Below are 20749 nucleotides of genomic sequence, written 5' to 3' on the forward strand. Positions count from 1 at the left end.
TAAAATTTATTAAATTGATAATTGAATCGATATTCATTTGTAATCAATCAAGATGACATCAGGAGAGACTGTTTAAATAGTATTTTGAGGGACTTCCGTACTATGTAATATTGCAGGCAAAATGTGATGTGTTTCCCTAAAAACGTTTTAATAGTCCCTTTCGTCATTTTTTGCACAACTCTATATATATTTTGGATGCCAACACTTTCTGATCCTCTATTAAAAGAGACATTAATTTTCTTGGAAACTATTGGAAAAATGTTTTTTTTTCACTCGTCTTAATCTCGATCACAAATTGCGCGAATGTGCTCTCGGTATTATGCTTCGGCTACCATTCTAGGGTGATAAATTAAAACCATTTCACTTAATATACACTTATACAGTGTTAGTTTTTAACTACCATTAGCGATTTCATTCATTGATTTGGCAGTCACTTTGTAGTATGTATCTAACCATTTTGAATTTAAATGTTCCTTAGTTAGTATTACTTTTATTTACCAATTTAAATTAATATAATATCCCTTTTGCGATTGCGAACTTGTTTTAGCAAAGTTCTGAAATATAATTTCAATCCGCCCTCGTAGCGTGGTGGTTAGAGCATATTGTTTCAGATCGGTTCCCGGGAGGGGGAGGGCATTATTAAATAATTTTAATATTTATTTAGTATCCTGTGTGACTAATCGCATTTCGTGATTACCGGTGCAGTGCGCTATGCACCTCTGGGTCGGAAGCAGGATACACGAATGGCAGGAAGGACTCGGTTCTCGCACGAATAACACCTCGATGCCTTACTAAACCAGGATACTATTTGCATAATATCACGGTATAGCCCCAACGTAGACCAGCGGAGCTTCCTAAATACATATTTTACTTTTGCGTGCGTAATTATAATCGTACAACCGAGAACAAAAGCTGTTTCCCTTTTAGAAACCCATTTGCACAGAGTCGGTTTTTGAATAAACAAACTCAATTTTGTATTTCTAGTGCTAACACGGTGGTTTTTCATCGTAATTGTATAAATATACATATATCGTAGCTTTATATCCAATTTTGATATTACCAGAAATGTATATGGGACAAAGTAATAACATTTCCATGTTACAACTTTTAAAATAATGTTAGAATACGTTAGCCTCCTTTATTCTATTAAAGTCATTTCTTTTTTTAGTTTTATCAATGAAAATAAAAACTAGGCACTAAGCGCTATGATTATGGGCTTGGGAATTTTCTCGATTATTGACATTGGCTTGATTTACTCAATTCATTGTTGTTGTGTTATGACTTTAAATGATAAATAAACAACTCTGTGCTCCGTATAATGTTGTATTGAATAGTGCTACCATGAAAATGTAACAGACGTATCAAGCCGAGCGTTTACAGTTGGAATTCTATTACGGAACATAATTACGTTTCAATTCCGTTTTCACAAAATAAAATCAGAGCAAGGAATTGGAAAATTTCAACATGACGAATTTTTGTTTTCCGAGGATTCAATACATGTTTTTTTTTAATATCTTTTTTCATCGTACTGGGGACAATTTATAAAAACGATTTTTGCAGTAGTAATTTATTTTTATTTTAAAATATTTGTTTCATAATTACTCTTTTTTCCGAAGGTTCGCAAAGTTGATGTTTCGAAAGTTTATGTGCCTGCTGATATGGAAATGGAAATCTGATATTATATTTTAGAAAACGATAAGCGTCTCTGGGGAATATATTTCACAAAAGCTCTAAGAATTAGCCTTTTAGTATGCTATGCAGCGAACCCAGTTTTGGCTTTCATTGTTGCCATTTTCACTCTACTTTTTCGGCGGCTTCGCATACTTTTTGGAATCTTGAAATTCCCTCCCAATGCCTCTTTTCTATCATATTTAGTGACAGAATATTTGTGAAATTCTACCAAAGTAAATATGCTTGCGGGAGGTGTAGCTTTTGGACGATATGAACTTAAATTTCACCATTAAAATCATTTTAGTTGCTGGTAAAAATAGTTACATAATTTGGCCAGGAATACAATTATGTATGACGAATATGGAAACACTTAGTCATCGTGAATTTTTTTACATGATTTTTTTTTTAAAATAATTTTCTGAATTCGCGGAATCCCCGTTGAAGCAAATTCGTCCGTGGTATTTAAAACCTGAACATTCCATGTTTTTATTTAGATCATATTTTTTTCAAAGCCATATTATTTATACCACAATTTGTGGCATGTACGCTTCATCATGAAATCATGAAATAATTTACAATGAAAATAGCCTTTTAGTATTGTAAATTTTACATGTGATTATATATATATATATATATATATATATATATATATATATATATATATATATATATATATATATATATATATATATATATGTATATATATATATATATATTTATTTATTTATAAATATATACATATATATATATATATATATATATATATATATATATATATATATATATATATATATATATATATATATATATATATATATATATATATACAATATATATATATATACAATATATATATATATATATATATATATATATATATATATATACAATATATAAATATATATATATATATATACATATGTATATATATATATATATATATATATATATATATATATATATATATATATATATATATATATATATATATATATATATATATATATATATATATATATGTATGTATATATATATATATATATATAATTTTTCTTCGTTTAGAAAACGTGTAAATTGTAATGAATTTTTTCATATTAGCTACTCGAAACGAGCTTATTTCCAAACCAGATTGGGTCTTCAATCCTTCGTGAAGTGTTTCATATTACATATCTGCGTTGGCATTCAAAATGCCGCATGTTTCATGTTATCTATTCCGTTCCGTGTAATCTGCTGAAAATTAATTCTCATAAATCCAACTCACTGTAGATTGAAGATTACAACAAATATCTTAGCTTCGAACAACGCGATTTCATTACGAAAATTTACCGATATATCAATAGGTACGAACGTTTAACAACGTCTCACTTTCGAACTTCAGTCAGGCAGCTATGCTTCATATCATTACAGCGAAATATTATTTTGTTAACTGTGAAAGCTTCATTGCAGACAATGTATGCCTAGCTAAAAGTGTATTGAATGAGTCTGAAATTTTATTGGAAATGAGAGTAATAGAATTCCATTATTACCTTCGTTATTTTTCAAACACGATACACTGCTGTCGCTAATTGGAATGTTTTGTTTATTTTACGCTTTTGTTCAAAGAATTTCATTGTCAGAATAACGAGGTGTATTGTATCGATTACAAACGTTGTGTATTGAACGCGAATCCACCCTCGAGTCCGCTTACAAACGGTGCAGGGTTTAGGTGAAATTATTCTCCGTAACAAATGATGGAAACCTGTACTTACTGCCTCTAGTACTCGTATATCGTTGCAACGCAGAGTCGATTTCATTCCTTCAAATTCATACAGTTGATCAAGTTTAAAAGTTGATCAACTCTATGAATTTTCAGTGTTTGAAACGAAATTTACTGCATTTTTTTCAATTCGATTAAGGTTCAGTTATTTTTTAGTTGAATTGCCCATTTTATTTTGTTCACAACACATATATTGTATTATAAGTGTTGTGAAATTATGTAGAAATTACTCGTCGGGAATATTATATGTATTTATGACTTATGTATATTATATGTTTTGAAATATTTTTTTAAAATTAAAAATAACAAAAAAAAACGTTACGTTTACGTTACGTTTTTGTTCACACTTCACAGAATATCAGTGTTACATACATTCGTGTTTTTGTTTATTTATCATGTGTTATAATTCTACCGGCGAAAATGATGTCATATGTCTACAAATCGTTGGAATGCTACAAACTTAAATCATTTTATCCTTACATATGCCATGTAAAGTACATTTGTACAACATTTAAAAAATGTAAAATGCTTTTCTGAAAATGTGGTTTGTATTGTGTCTTGAATTGATATCTGAAGTCGAACACGATTTATTTTCATTTCCTATTTTTTTTATGAAAATAACTTCACGGTAATATATTGATTACTCTTTGCATCATTTTGTTAATGCGTACTCTAGTATAATAGACATAGGTTATTTTCTTGTATTTTATGTACTCATCCCGTTTTTCATTTCAGGAACTACATATCGCTCACTCCTTTCAACAACGTCATAAATCAAAAATCTTGATTTTTCAGGAGAACGTTTTTAAAGTTTATAAATATAATACAATGAATTAAAAATAAATATCAAGCCACTTATTGATCTTTTTACTGTGCAACAGATCTTTTTAGGTAAAACCTGAAGGTTTTTTCTCCATTTGAAAAATATTTAGTATATTTCAAAAAATAATTAAACGATACCTTTTCTTAAAAATGCAAAAACAACACTTTCAGCCCTGTAGCGGGTAAATATTAAGTTAAAAATATGCTGCTTTCGCTGGGATATGGTACATTTTCTGGGCATTCCGAAAACGTGCACAACTGAAAATTGATAATTTTTTATTTATGACGTTCTTGAAAGGAGTGAGCGATATGTACATCGCTCAACATTGAAAAAAATTTTTTAGTAAAAAAATAACATTCTGTATAAGAACATAACTTTCCAGAATCATTAAAAAATAAAACACGAAACAATTTAATCCCAATATTATAATAAAGTGCTGTATCAATATAACTGCCACAATTGCTCTGGTTACTTCTACTCGTATATTTATTTTACAATTAAATGTTTGAGCAGTATGCAAACAATCGTTCTGAATGGTGATTGTTGTAGACGCTTTACTACTTGCGTGTTAACTCCATCAAAAGTTTAATAAAAATTTGTTCATTGAAACTTCTTGCTTGTCCCAAATGTAGCAATTTCATTTATTTGTATTTTTCGAAGTTTTATGAAAATAATCAACTTGCTAATAAATTTCTTTATCGTTAAAATATTTCCTTTTACATTTTATTAACACTTTCTTTCCGCTGAAATTACTTTAAAATGTGATTAAATTTCTTCTTCTTCTTCGTGAGTCATATATTATAATATTATAGTTTGGCTACCTTTGTAGCCCTCGGGCGTACGAAACAGTTCTGTCTCGCCCCCCACGTCGCGTACCATCTCTTCAGGTTTCGTAGCTATGTAATGCTGCATCTCTCCATCCCCTATACTCCTTATATTTCTATTGCCCTAGATGATAATCCAGTTAATAATTTACCTTGTTACGAAAAGACTACGAAAAATATATTGAATACGTCTTAAAATATATCTAACGTTTAGAATGGTTAAAAGATTTCAGAGTTTTTTAGAAAACAGAAATTTGGGATAAGTCCGTATTTCATTCACGTTTTCTATGTTTTCCTTCGTTCAATGGATGTCACTTTCACAATTTATCTTTGTTGTTTATATAATATATCATGACTTTTCAGACAGCCCACAAACGTAATTTAAATAAGGTAGTTTTAAATGTTGTAAAAGCAGTGGTTTTTAGAGGTCTTCGTGTTTACGAAATTTTATACGTCCACGTATTTTTGGTGTCCCGTTATCGATTTGATCACTGGTGGGTTTGAAAAAGGTTCGTACTATTTATAACATAGTCGGTCGTAAAGGACCTCCGCTTCCCTCGGAGTTTTACCTTATGAAAGTTAATGCCCCTTAACGACCAGCTAACGAATATACATTCTCTATTATTATAACCATTACAATGATTTGTTCTTATTTTCTTAGAAATAGTTAAGATGTCACAAAATTATCGCCTAAATATTAATTACATTTTAATGGGAATATTAATATACCTAAGGGTTATATAATAAACTCTATCTAGTTTTATACATTACCACTTAATCATTTAAATACACGACACGTGTTTAAATTGTATAATCTCTATAATCACCAAATATTAGTTACATGCGTTCGTTTTCTATAATGAATCAATTAGACTTAAGAGACAATTTGTGAAGCTACGAACCGTATTTTTTGTTGCATAGGTAATTAGTTTGAAGTTTATGTTTATAAAAAAGTGCTTTATTAAAATATATTCACTAAAATGCCTCGAGGATATGAATCGTTAAAAAAATGAAGTGGTGAAATGCCACGGAGGACTCCATTAATTAGATTCTGGGGGAGCGAATCGTGAACTGGGGATCCGCGTGGTAAAGAATGGTGGCACTTGGTAGACGGGTATTTTCCGGCGGAATTGGAAAGCGATTTATAAGCGTCAGGCTTTGTGCGGACAAATGATCCTATTGCTCTAGGATTTGTGTATTCTTTGAGGCATATCTCTCGTGTTTGGAGGTGATTTACCGCACAGCCATTGTCAAGAGGAGAGACACGGCCGACTGAGGATCAATATTTCTCAGATATCACCCGTAACGTTATGATAATCTATACGTTTAGCGATCGATGGATCTAAATTCTACCCGTTATTAAAATGCTTATTAAAAGTTAAGGGTAGGCAGAGACAATATATATATATATATATATATATATATATATATATATATATATATATATATATATATATATATATATATATATATATATATATATATATATATATATATATATATTTACGTGTGAGTATATGGATATAATTTTATTTATAGACCAGTTTAAAGTCAATATTACAATATTCATTGAATTTTGTTAAGAGACAAACAAACGAATTATTAAATTTGAAACGCTTCAAAAATCAAAGACACTTTGTGATGAGGACCTTCTTGTAGGGTAGCGTGACATCACTCAAAGGATTTTCTTCTCGTTTCAGCTTCATTGGAAATTCTCAATCATCAAAAGTTTTAATCCTTTTCGACTTTCTTGTTTTTCATCATATTTATATTTATAAAAGTTACGTGTTTTGATGTTAATTTAATAGTATTTATGTTAATGCCTTTATAATTATTAAATAAAATATTATTTGATTTAGTGAATAGAAGTCGCAGCGAAGTTGTTCAGCTGTTTATCGAGACGTGACGGGACATTTCTCGTTTTCGAGGTGAATTTCTAGAAAGTAGTATCAAAACGTACTTCCGACTTTTATGGATACTGAATAAAATATATATTCCCAAATGGTAACGAGAGTGACGTATTTGCTCGCTTCCTTTTCGTCAAATATTTTTCAAACATCTATCTATAGCGAAATGTTTGGAGGGGGTTCGCTAAGCTAAAAACAAATTAATCATTGCGAAATGAATTTCCGATTTGGAACTTTCTTTCCTTGTGAAATTTGCCTTTAAAACTTGAGTGTGACATATTACCCACCCCGTTCCCATTTCCCAGGAAATTAACATCTCGTTTCAACGTATTGCATAAATTTTCCTTTCGATTTATAGACAAGTTTTCAGTATCAAATTCCATCCACTGAACAAGATCGGGATGTACTTTGATTCGCAAGAAGGATGGTCGGCAAAATACCCTTTCTTACCCGAATAAAATCTTTCTTACCCGAATAACATCCTCGGGAAAAAATATATTCGTACTAAGTTTTTCGTGCTTAATTGCTTTAACGGCGCCTTTTCTCCTATGCCGTTAGAATAAGGAAGTACTTAATACACGATTTCAGTACGACAGTTATCCTGTAATTAATATGTTTTTATCGCTTGCACGCTTGGAAAAAACCTGAAACATTAATTTTAAATCAAAATGTATATTTTGGTATATCCTTCGCGATTTTCAATATGTTTTCTATTATTTAATATGTTCAAGAAACTTTGGTTATAAAATAAAATATATACTTTAAAATAAGAAACATGTTTCGATGCACTCAACATCGTTATAATACGTGCCAAGTTTGCTTATATTGAATGCGTCGAAACGCGTGTTACAATATGTATGTTGTATAAAAATTAGTGGTAACTTTAAATTTTAAATGGATAGTTACGGCGTGATGGTTAGTTACTTAATTAATTTATATATGAAATAAAGTTTAAATACATTATAATATTTATGATGGCCTTACTCGAAAACAAACCCACATGCATGGTAGACAAACATAGTAACCATTACACACGGAGGCAGGCAGATCATTTCCACGGCTAGCCGCGGAAATGATCTGCCTGAAATGACGTTTCCCTAGGGAACGGATGCCAATATTATTTATAATCAATATTTCCATATTATTACTTACCAAATTAATTTTTTAAAGTGTTTTTGAATAATTTTATTTTCAAAAGATTTAATATGGAGTTATTAACATTATTTGTAATATGACAGAATAATATAGCACCTTTTGCATGCCATGCTTCAATTCACCACTGATTGAATTATTAGGTTGTAATGATAGTGTCATTAAAAGCGACATTGGACAAAAAAACTTATATTGTACTTTGCAATCGTCTTTTCACAATACATCACCCATTTTCCTAAACCTCTTTTGTTTTCATCAAATTCTTTCATTGAACCCTTGTTCACAAATTTCCACTCCAGTAAGTTTTTTTCCGATAATCGGACAGTAATGTATGCTTTTATTTTCTGCTACTAGAAAATATCGTCAATTTTATTTTGAGATGTACAGAAATTGGAAAAAAATAAGTGTCAGCATACAAGGTTGATGGCGTTATCAAAGTGTTCCTGGAAATTTATCAATATAATAATATTTCACATCTCGTTACCTTTGATGAAGTAATGATGTCAAAAATACTTTTACCTTTTACGTTTATACGTCAATTGTTATCGTGGAATCGGCACATTTGTACGTTCCGGAGGGGTATCAAAAGGTATCTCGCTGCCATCACAATATGCTCAGATTCTTAGAGCTAATTAGCTACAATCTAATAATTATTATACCGACGAATATAATGTTGTACTCAATGATGCTACTTATCCATGTAACGCTTTTTCTTTAAAACGAAAGTTTACCTTATTTATTTTTACTACTTAATTTTTCCAATGAATAATTTTAAACGTTCATTTTGGGACACACAGTAAGTAACAAAAGGTGTACAAAAAAAAATGTTGTATATCATCATATATGGTATATTTTTTTATGAATATGCTCTTGTCATATTTTTTTTCATAAATTGTGTTCTCTCTACGCTAGCCCATTTTTTCAAAGCAGGTTCTTAATTTCCAATTTATGATAGCTAAAAATAAAGGCTACCACGCTTTGAGAAATGTACGAGAAAAATAAAAGATAATTTAACTAAAACAATGATAAGCTTCCTTTTAAAATTTTAATATTGAATATGAAGTTTTCGCAAATTTATTTCTCCCGCATACGTCCGTAAGAAAATCTTTTGGTGTAGATCAAAATTCGAAACTGGAACCCATTTCGCCAACTATTTATTCATGTTTTCTCTCCGTTTCTATTGAATGTCCACTTTTGATAGTCCGACGATAATATCCACTAGTAAGTAAGTGTTTCTTTGTAAATATTGGCTCTTAGTTTCCAATTCTACGCTAAAATATATATATTTGATGCTTTGTATTTTTGTAAATTTTCTTTCAGTCAATATTTTCATTAGTTTAATAATATTTGAAGCATTAACTTTGTTATTAATTTAATAAGAAAGATGAATTTTATTTGCACAAGTTTGGTGTATTTTCGTAATTCGCCTTCTCCTTTTCAATACTAACTGATACCTAGTTGGACCTTTCTTCGAGGTAAAACTTTTTTCTGAGCTTTTTTAAAGTTAGTATATCCCTTCAAAATACGATCATTTGGGAAGAATTTTTAATCGTATTTTCGCAACTATTGCGATCCAACTTTGTCAATTGCTCCGCAAATTTGTTCAAACTTCGCCATCTCGTGTGTCAACTCAATCATTTACAAACTTCCAAATTAAAAAAGTCTAGAGGCATTTGCGATTAAATTCGTACGATCTTATATTTGTTACAAGGAGGTTCTGCAAATGTTCGAATGTGGTCGGATGATATGTTTGCTTAAGAAACTGACAAGTTGCCTCAAATTCTCTGCTTACGTTGCAGATTTTTCTTGATCGGCACCCGATTATATTTTTGACAAAGCGTTTACAAGATTTCGGTGATCAATTTTTCTTTTTCGACTAACATATTAGAAATGGTACGTCAAGAAATTCCTGAAAGACGTGATTCTTTTTTAAGCACATTTTTAATTTTTTTACCTTAATTCCAACATTACTTTATATTTCCCCTTTTCCTGTTTTCCCGTTTCTTTGTGTTACTTTAATGTAAAATATGTTCGTAAATAAATGTTATTACTGGCAAATGTGTTATGAAATACTTGTTACAAACTGATTTGATTGTCGTCCGATGTTTCCCAATTGCGCACATTTGTAATTTCTTGTTATGTTCTTGTTTTCTGTTTTGATGTCATCGTTAGCGTGTTTTACTATGCAGGACGGACCACTGGGAAGGTGTCTACTGTCACTCCTCTCCCATCTAAGAGAGTACTTTCGCTCGACCCGAATGGTCACTTTAAGAGTTGGGTTCCAGGAATTAAAAAAAATTGCGAAACCTACATGAAGCCGACGATCGCGAGATGTTGGTTTGGAACAATTATTTCATTTTGCTTGTTGTCGAACGCTTTTTGCACGTCGAAATTTTCAGAACTTTATCGATGAATAAATCGCATATGAGAGTTTGTGCTTGGACGGTTTGTTAGTGGCGTAAAGCATAGTTTGATTAGGTGGTATAAGAATATTGTGTATTCGTTACAAGTCTTGAACTTTTGTTCGATCCAACTTGATCTCCAAGTTTACAGTGCCAAGGTACGAGCTAAAGTTTACCGCCGATTGCAAACTTGCGACGGAGTAAGGGCGAGTCTAAAGTGCCGCGAACCGACTGTAAAATGATCCTTCACCGGCCACCGGCCACCAGTAACCCTGCTTCCAGATCGCCACTCGGTGCAGCGTGCGCTTGTTATATTATACAACATGCAATTTTACTCATATTTTCAATGGAGAACATCCCTTTTCCTGAAATGATTTAAAACAATAATCATTGCATTTTTATGATGAATGTCTATTTGAATATTTCAACTGTATTCTGTCTGGATTTTTTGTTGAATAAACGTTTACATATTTAATTTTATTAATTGATTAGTTAAAGACTTTCATCTCCGTTTGAGCAAAATCAGATAAATTATCTGAAAGCAAAAAGTATAGAAGCATTATTTAAAAAATCTTTCTGAAAAAAAATATGGAAATGTTTTATAATAAAACATGTCTTAAGTTTCCTCTCCAATTTGAACAACATTACTAAAAAAGTAAGCGAATAAATGGAAAACGTATATAAAAACAAGTTATGCCTCGATGTTGCTTTATTATTTTTTTCTAGCTTACATATTATTCTGCCGAGAATTCCCAAAAATTACCGGGAACATGAATGAAAAATATTCTTAAATTATTTATTATTACACCTGATAAATTATTTTACCTTGACGGAAAACATAATATAAGCTTTTATTTCACCTTTTACCATACTAAACGCTAATAAAATTCTGTTTTCAAAAGATTCATATATAAACGGATTGCTAAACACTGTTTATATCATTTTGCCTTCCAAAATATATTTTATTAATATTTTTACAAATACATACTCAGTGGCTGGTTATTGGGGGAGATACGAAATTGGAAACACGTGTTAAATGCTCATTACTGCAATTCCTCAAGCCGCCCGCTAATGTTCTAGGTAAAAGCAAGATAAAGCGGTTTATTAAGGAAAGCCTACCCTTAACTGGCTAAAATTATTCATTCATGACAGCTGCCAAGCAGTTCATTGTATAAGTAAAGCGAGTAAGGTGCTATATAGAAAAGCAACGGTGGAATAGGATAATAGCCACAATCTCTAAGAAACTCGTGTCCGCATACCCGTACTCTTTTAGCTAGTGTAACTTAAAACTGGTTATTTGTAATAGTCTCTTGAGGGGAATTTATTTCGTTTATTTACCGTTAGAAGATTACGTGATACCATTGTTGTGTGTTTAGATGTCGGTTTGAAGCGGCATGATATTTATGATTTTTTTCTTTTGTTATCTAAAATATTGTATACGCTTTAATTCTGTGTGTTTTTGCTATTTTGCTTACAGCTTATGTATTTTTTAATTTTTGTAAAATACATTGGTATCGAATAAAAATGTATTCATAGTTAAACGTTTACAGAGAAAATGGTTATTCGTAATTAAGATACCTAAAGTGGTTTCCTCTTTCATTTCTTGGAATATATCTACACATGTTTGACTCAATCCTTTGTGTCCAACTCCATCTGCGATTACTGGAAGAAAATAATACAAATATTATCATTTAACCATCAAATACAGTTCATCGATTTTTAAATGTACCATAGATTAAGTTCATAAATGCCAGCTATTATTAATTTATATCACGTGTTTCAATGCACTCAACATCATTATCATTATCATTGATTCTACTAGACGTGTGATTGTTTTCGATTTAGTTGATCGTGAACTCTGAAAATATTTTTTTTAGTAGATGTATTCGTGTTCCCTGACCCTTATCATAAAATCATATTGGGCGTGTGAATTGGTTCACTTCATTATTTGATTCGAAACAAAATATGGGTATTGGACTGAATTTCTGAAGGTAAGGAATTCTTTCGATGTGGAATTCGTCTTTTGCCTGAAATATGGGAAAAGTGGTAGCTAATGATGGGAAATACCTTTAATAAAGTGATAATTTGCTGTCAAATGATTTTATTTTATTTATTTCACTAATAAAACGGCGAAAATTAATTCATACACCTATTACAGGGTAAGAACTTTCACAATAATAGTTTAATTAAATGATACCACTGTCTTCTAAAACATCTCCATCATTGCTTTGCTTGGATTTTTGTCGTATTTTGTATCTGTATAGGAACATTAAATATTGAACTTTTTATATGGACGAATACCGTTTTATGGTTAAATTGTAGTGTTTTAAATCTCTCCTACGCAGTATGCCCAGATGGAGGTAGGCACTTTACGGATTAAGGCAATGATATGTGTACGTAGAATGTTTAGCATTGTTAACCATTGATTTATTCTAGGAAGACGGGGGAGCACAGGCAAGAAGATTGACGTTCGACTACGAAACTACCGTCACGAGTTCGATTCCCGCCCATCTCGAGATTTATTATTCATCCCTTCCATCCTCATCCTTTCTTCCTTCCGTGCAGACAGCTCGAAGCGAGGCAACCAAACACTAAATAAATATATTACTTTTTCCCGAGAAAACGAATCGTGGTGAAAAATATGAAGTAGCGTTGATGCGAGTTTATTATTCTGGGTTGTGTTAGTTTCCACACAGATGTGGTATAATCCTCGGGTGACCGACAGTCCGCCATATGAGATGAAGCCTTCGTTCCTCCCCTCGCCTGTCCATCCCCCGCTCGGAGCGAACCATCCCTGACAAGATCCTGCATCTTTAATAAACCCGTACATACTTTAGGTGCACGGTTGAATATTCATTTCCGAATCCTGTTTTGTCAGCCAAAATTTTATTATTATTTGCCAAGGTTTTGTGTGTAATAAAACGGTTTGCTTAGGATTAACAAGGGAACAAATAATCATTTTGCATCCGTTAGTATTTCACAAGGCAGAAGCAGACGCAACGATAAGCAATTTATAAATGGACAATGCTAAACTGTACCTTAAAAACATTATTTTTTTAATTACGTATTTAATTGATTAACACAATGGTTTTTGGCAAATGATTTTAGTATGCAATCTGAAATACAGACTTCGCGAATAACTAAATGCGGTTTATTATATTAAGATGTATTGTACGAACTTTAAAAGATAACCTCCATTTCAGTTTAAAGATTGGGTCTCTTTCAATAATAAAAGTATTAAATTTGGGTTACTGATATGAACGTTATAAATTCGGGTTGATAAATTTCGGCATATGAATAAGGTGAATCACATATGCAAAAGATAATATGATGAATCACATAAGGTAAAGAAGTTTTATAAAATTGGAATAGATACTTCTGCACAAATAAACTAATTTATATATTAAAAATAGAAACATTAAAGTGTCGAGTAATACTCGTCAGATATGATTCTCCGCCTCCGCTTATTAGCGCTTTAGAATGCTCGATATCTACAGGAGTAAAAATAATATTTTTGCTCTAATGATTACACTTTTGAAATTGTAAAAAGCTATTTTAAAAGCAAAATCATTTCAATAATTTTCCTATTAATTTAGTCACAGATTTATATTTCACAGTTTAGTCGAAGCGCCCTCGAATAGTATTACGCTTTTATTGATATCACAACGCAGGTGAAATAACTGACATGGGAATATCTATTAAGAGTTGTCATTAGCTGGTTTTGGTAATTACTTGAAAGATGTAAAATTTACCATGCTACCCGTGATTAATGACTAATTTTGTTAAATAATTATCATTTAAGTCTTTTTAATATATTATTCCCTCATTATTTCACATACAAGAAAACTTTTTTTTAGAAATATGTGGTTTTCAGACGTAAATATTAAACAGACGTATTATATTTCTTGATCAAAGTTAAAATAAAGAAAAAATGTAAAATAACTTATTTTTCAGACAGGAATCAGGATTCAATTTTCGATTTGTAGCTTTAATGGAAATCTGAATGAAATCCTTTGAGCGTTGTCGCAATACGCGTTTCAATTACTTATCTGTCGGTATTTTTTGAGCGGAAACTAAATAAAAAATACAGTAAGGTTGAAAAATAATATTTTCTGCCGCTTCCTTTTAGAAAAAATTGGCAAAAAAATGTCACTTGCATAAGTGAAGGTATATATTACCTTAGGAACTATTAATTAAAAGTATAGATTTGCAGTGCATATATCGCTCACTCCTTTCAACAACGTCATATATCTAAAATCGACAATTTTCAGTTGTGCATGTTTTCGGAATGCCCAGAAAATGTGCTACATCCCAGCAAAAGCGGCATATTTTAACTTTATGTTTACCCGCTACAGGGCAGAAAGTATTGTGTTTGCTTTTTGAAGAAAAGGTATTGTTTACTTTTTTTTTAAATATACTAACTATTTTTCAAATGAAGAAAAAATATTTAGGTCTTACCAAAAAAGATCTTTTGCACAGTAAAAAGTTCAATAATTGGCTTGATATTTATTTTTAATACATTTTATTATATTTTTAAACTTTGAAAACGATCTCATGAAAAATCAAGTTTTTTGATATATGACGTTGTTGAAAGGAGTGAGCGATAACCTTTGCAAATAATAATCTTGGATATAACGGCGAATGTTAATAGTATTTACAAATGTTACGAGACCTGTAAATATCCACGCTTCCATATTCCCATTTCAATAAACGTCTTTGTTGAACTACCAATTATTCGAGTATGTTTGATTGGTATGTTTGAGTGGCGATGGATTCGGACATAGCGTCAATTTTCTTCCACTTTCCTGCAATTTGTCCGTACATGTGTCTTTCGTTCCGTGGAAATGGCCGCAGATGAAATTGACTGGCACTAAGCCGTCACAGGCTGTAGGCTTTTTAATACCGCAATTTGGACACGAATGTCAATAAGCACACCGCCCTTTGACAACGTAATAAATGAGGGAGTCTTTCCGTCTTTATTTACGAGTACATTTGTATACAGCCCAAATTGGGCCGCGAGACTCCTTCCGACGGCCTCGTAAAGTAGCCCAAGATTGCGGATAATGGCAGCTACATAAATCGAGTGCCATTCGACCACATCTCCATTCCAAAGCCGATCTTTCTTTCAATTTATATCAATACACAACTAGCTACTAACAAAGACGATATGTAATGTGTTTGATTTTAAAGTTTACTTTATATTTAAGCTTTATTTTTTAATTATCCTGGTACCAGCCCTAGTGTAGGGAGGTTAAGCGTGGAGTTGGCAAAAGAAGGATGAATGTAGACTAAATGCGAATGTGCGTCAAAACGATGTATGATAGATGTTCGACTGGTGAAGTAAGGTAAGAATGTAAGGCTGAGATAAGATTTATCGATAAAATTCAGAAAGGTGTTGTCAGATGGTTTGAACATGTGGAACGAATGAGTGGGAAAAGAACGGTGAAACAAATTTGTGAAGTAAATGTAGTTGAAAATAGGAACAGAGGAAGACCGAGAAAACTTGACATTATTACATGACATTAACTCTTATTTTCTCAATTTATTTTCCCTTGATACGTTCACGCTAAGCTCCTTCACTATCGTCGCTTTCATCCCAACATATAAATTCCCTTACTACATACAGCACCGATCACCTTCCCTTCGTCGATCCGATGCGGTGCTCAATGCATTCTATGAGATCTAGAAAAAGCTACAATTTAGTTAATATAGGTACTTATACATTTAATTACTTGAAATAAAATAGTCTGAAGCTAGGATACATTACAAGTGTCAGAATTGTATTGTACTGTATATGCCACTCGAATGGTGACTAGCGGTAGTAAGTCCATTGAAATTAATTGTAAAGACCTCTAGTTGTATGGATCCATGCAATCCCTTAATTAGAATTTGCTAGACGTAACTATTCCTTACCAATGAAAGGTAATTCTATGATCGGTATCACAAAGCAGAAACTGCATATAGATTGGCTTAATTAGTCGTAACTAGCTTAGCTGCTCTGCAATGAAACGTTGATACAAGTGACGAGGGATCAAACGTCGGCGTCGGCGCTAGCGTAGCGTCGGCGTCGGGTGGAGGTTCAACTGACGGTGAGATGTTCTAAGCTAATTGTGAATTACTCGTGGAGTGATTGGATATGCGTGCTTGAAATTGAGGATTACTTCATAAATTCATTTTGTAGAATCATGTATACAGATCAGTAGGTGAACCAGTGAAGTGCGAATTATTTACAGAACGCGTTACTTTTAGTAATAACAAAAAGCTCTCACACATGCAACATCCACCATTCTTTTCGTGATTGACAACCTACTCAAATTTTGGAAATTGTATTTATCCTGCAAATTAAGCTGAGCTAGTTTTTTTATTTGGCAGAAACCTTCATCATATAATAATGTTATACGTATATATTGAAATACCTGCTTAAATGTATTTAAATGGGAAGTTTACCGTTCTGTAATTAATATTCCTCTCTTAATTAAATGGCTTTAGAAATTTCAACAAACGGATGTTAGTAAAGGAATTCATGCCTTCTGAGTTAAGCGTTCACCCGATTACGCCGAGAACTTGGACGCAATTTTCTCTATATTCATTACAAGTCTTAATTATTAAGTACCCCCTGAAAACTTCTCTCGACTTCGATGGTAGATACGGCTCAAATTATATAGGTACCTACTGATAAGCTCCATGAGAAGCGAGCTTCGGTATAATATTCTAGGGAATTAGTTTTAGAAATTGAAATTGGAAAACTTTTAATCGCTATTCTGATGCCTGGCGTAGATTTGTAAAACGTTTAGAAAACGCGCGGTCGGAATAAGAAGTCGTAGCGGAATTCCTCCCTGACTCGGGTCGGTTCGCCATAAGCCGAACTCCCCCGAAATGGAACATTATCGCGCATAGATGGACCATTGTTTGTATCGCATTGTTGGCTAATGGATCAGGGCGTCAATGTGACAATGAAGGCCTTTCATTTCGCGAACTTTACTGTCTCACCGTACGCATACCTATACGAATCAGTTTTAGAAGAGCTTATGGCATCAGGAATGTGTTACGAGTTTCGGTACGTGATTTCAGCCAGTGTGAAAACGTTCATTTTCTCGTTTTTATAGTTCAATGTATTCAAAAACTAGACTTCAATTCCGTCTATTTAACCCATATTTAGCGTATCCAATACAACCTTTGTGTATAAATTTGAAATATTACTCCTAATATTATCGACGATAAATAAAATAATTGGAAACCTATTTTGGAGCATGTTTATTTTTAAAAACGCAATTCAGAGAAGACTTTGGGTATTAATTTGACGAGGTTTGGCAGATCAAAGCGATTATTTAATCTTCGAGAAGATTCAAAGAGAGATGAAGAAAATTAAATTTATTATTTAATTCTTAATTTTCCGCGGCCTTTCAGTTTCCGTCTGTCTGATTCCGGTTTATTGTTTGAAACGTCTAGTTCGTGGATCCTGAGATCCCGGGAAGGTAAAATCAGGAAACGCGAAAAAAACTTTATTTAATTGTTTACATTTTTGTCAAAACACATTTATACATGTTCCATATTTTTTAGATTATCATCTTACTAAGAGATTTCCGCTATTTGCATACCGGCTAAACTGCATTGAAAACATGATAATAAATACGTTTTTTGTGTATTAAACTTTGTATAGCTTAAATAACAAATTAATCTTTAACTCAAAAATAAGCTTTATAACTCAATAATTATAAACTTCACTTGGCTAGTTATTAATATAAAATTAAATATTACGCAGTGCCTGTAAATAAACATGTAATAGTCATACACCCGTGGGAACCACGTTCTATGTGTCATATGCTCAGTGCGATACGAAAATTGGTGAAATGTCCGAGAAATTTCGCTTTGAGATAATTATATAGAATTTAGACAAAGGAAAATACGTAGTCTAATTATTGAAATGGTAATACGTACGAGTAAACTTTACATTACCATATACGAAACATTCCATGTCCAGAAATAAAATATCATATTATTGTTTCGTCCATTGTTCAAGCACGCTTGTTTCTGTCAGTTTACTAAAATAAATGGGTTCGGCAGAGAAAATAACACTTCAGCATACATACTCATATGAACTTGTGAAAACCATAGGAGCTCAGTGACAAACGGGAAACATATTATGTTTCCAATATTTGGTTACTGGGGATTAAAAAATAAAGGGCGGTATACAGATTTTTGTTTAACCTTTTTTTACGAACATGATTTTTTTTCTCCTAAAAGCATAAAACCTGAACCCCTTCTTGTTTAACAATGAAAACCATCCTTTAGGTACCTACGTATTCACGCAACGTTTAAGCAACATTGTTTATTTTGCGGTTCTGTTTTGTTTGTGTAATGAATTGTTTGATATTACGCTAAATGGTTCGTTTATTTTACTCGGTCTGTCGATGCCAAAACAGGTCGTTTATCCCCGTGAACGGTGGTGAATTTAAGTGTCAAATCGTCCCTAATATTGCATGCGTAAATTTGTTACTCCAAGTAAATTTTGACACATGTTAACCAAATTCATCTATCACGCAAAACCGAACAATTTAGTGGTGTGACGTTCCGCGGGTGCTGAAATTCCTGGGATTATAACTATTTACCGAGAAGGGTATATGCAAACGATCGATGAAAAGCGTTTCGCTCGGATTGCGGTTCTGCGGGTCACTTCGTATCAATTAGTATTAGTGCCGACAACTGCACACAGTTGTGGCTTTCTCACGTACCGCAATATACTCTACTCTAGGTGACAGCGCCTGTGATTAAAGTACTCTTGGTACACTTAATGACCGGATCGATCTTTTTACTTATTCTGGCTTCTAAATATTTACGGTTTTAACATTAAAGTCTATCATTTTCATAAAATGTTTATTATGTTTTTATAAAACGAAGCCCGTCTCACCGTCAGGACAACCACACCAACTTACAAGTAACTTTTTGTGGTACACCACCATCATACCACTATTCGCCCCCTAACATCTCCACAAAATATTCGTTACATGCGTTATTAATCTGTCCGAATTCTAAAATATACTCGGTCCATGCTGGTGTAATGATTATACCAATGGAGAGACGGATACATCTCGTAATCGGTAAATTTGAATCAGGATGAGTGGTTGGTTATGCACGAAAATAACTAACATTTTGTTGTTCTGCCATTCGTTCATTCGCTGACCAAAAAACATGATCAACTTTTCGTTCTTGTATATTGTATCGACAGCGACTAGTTTTTGGTCAAACAAAAATTAAATTGATCCAACAACCCGAATCAAATGGCGAATCAGTGAATCAATGATTTGGTGAATAAAGTGATCAGCGTCAATCACTAAACGGATATTAATATCCGATCGTTTACGAACGAACCGGATCTAGTTCTGTGTAGGTATGGTCGGGTAGGGGGGAATTTACTAAGATCGATAGAGACTAAAAAATATGTCGTCATAAGAAGAAAAAACGCATAACGTTACATAAAAAACGCATAATACTTTAATGTTAAAGTTATAAACTTATAACTGTAACATCACATCTAATGGGTACAAACAAATATTCACTAATTTTCTTTTCGGTATCGTTAACTTCAATACTTCATGAGAAAACTTATCGACACCCGGTTTCAAAATGCTTAAGTCGTTAGAACTTAAAAGTCCTGATAATTTATCCCCGCTGCATACTACGCTATCCTTTCACTGTGATTCGTACCCTGGTCGATTCTTTTCCACAATCGTGCCAGTCACACATACAATGATAACGGTCGGTGTTGCCGTCGAGAGCCGCTAAGTTTGAAGAGATTGCAAAACTAACGCGTGAATTCGACAAAAAACTAGATTACAGTTGTCGGTGAAAGAGTAGCTGCATATATTGAAGTAGACCAACGATCTTGGCGACCAAATACCCGACGGCTGGACGACATCCGCAAAAACGTCAGTCCAAACTGGTTGGGAAATGGTGAGAATTGGATGTAGCGGAAACTGAAAGGGGGAGTAGGTACTCGAAAGTGGCTGAAGAAGAATTAGGAAATTAGGAGATGAAGAAGCTGTCTTTGGTGTTCGATTTTTACAAAAACCGTCTTATTTAAGTTTTACTTAGTAAATACTACTATTTTTTAAAATCTGTTGACACGTGTTTCGACGCATTCCGCATTACTTTCAAACACCCTATGTGAATTTAAGTCTAAATTTTAGAGTTGTGTCCTCGGGACGTTGAAGGTT

The 20749-nt window shown here is 32.5% G+C and overlaps 1 protein-coding gene across 3 annotated transcripts in view; it reads left to right on the forward strand.

The window, feature by feature from the left end:
- The window catches only part of Mgat4a (alpha-1,3-mannosyl-glycoprotein 4-beta-N-acetylglucosaminyltransferase a), a 193547-nt gene that overhangs the window by 156919 nt on the left and 15879 nt on the right, over positions 1-20749 (forward strand). The gene's annotated exons all lie outside the window — the stretch shown is intronic.

The sequence above is a fragment of the Brachycentrus maculatus genome, unplaced genomic scaffold (assembly GCF_059751285.1).
Source record: "Brachycentrus maculatus isolate JH-2025_06_01 unplaced genomic scaffold, ASM5975128v1 h1tg000144l, whole genome shotgun sequence".
Lineage (NCBI taxonomy): Eukaryota > Metazoa > Arthropoda > Insecta > Trichoptera > Brachycentridae > Brachycentrus > Brachycentrus maculatus.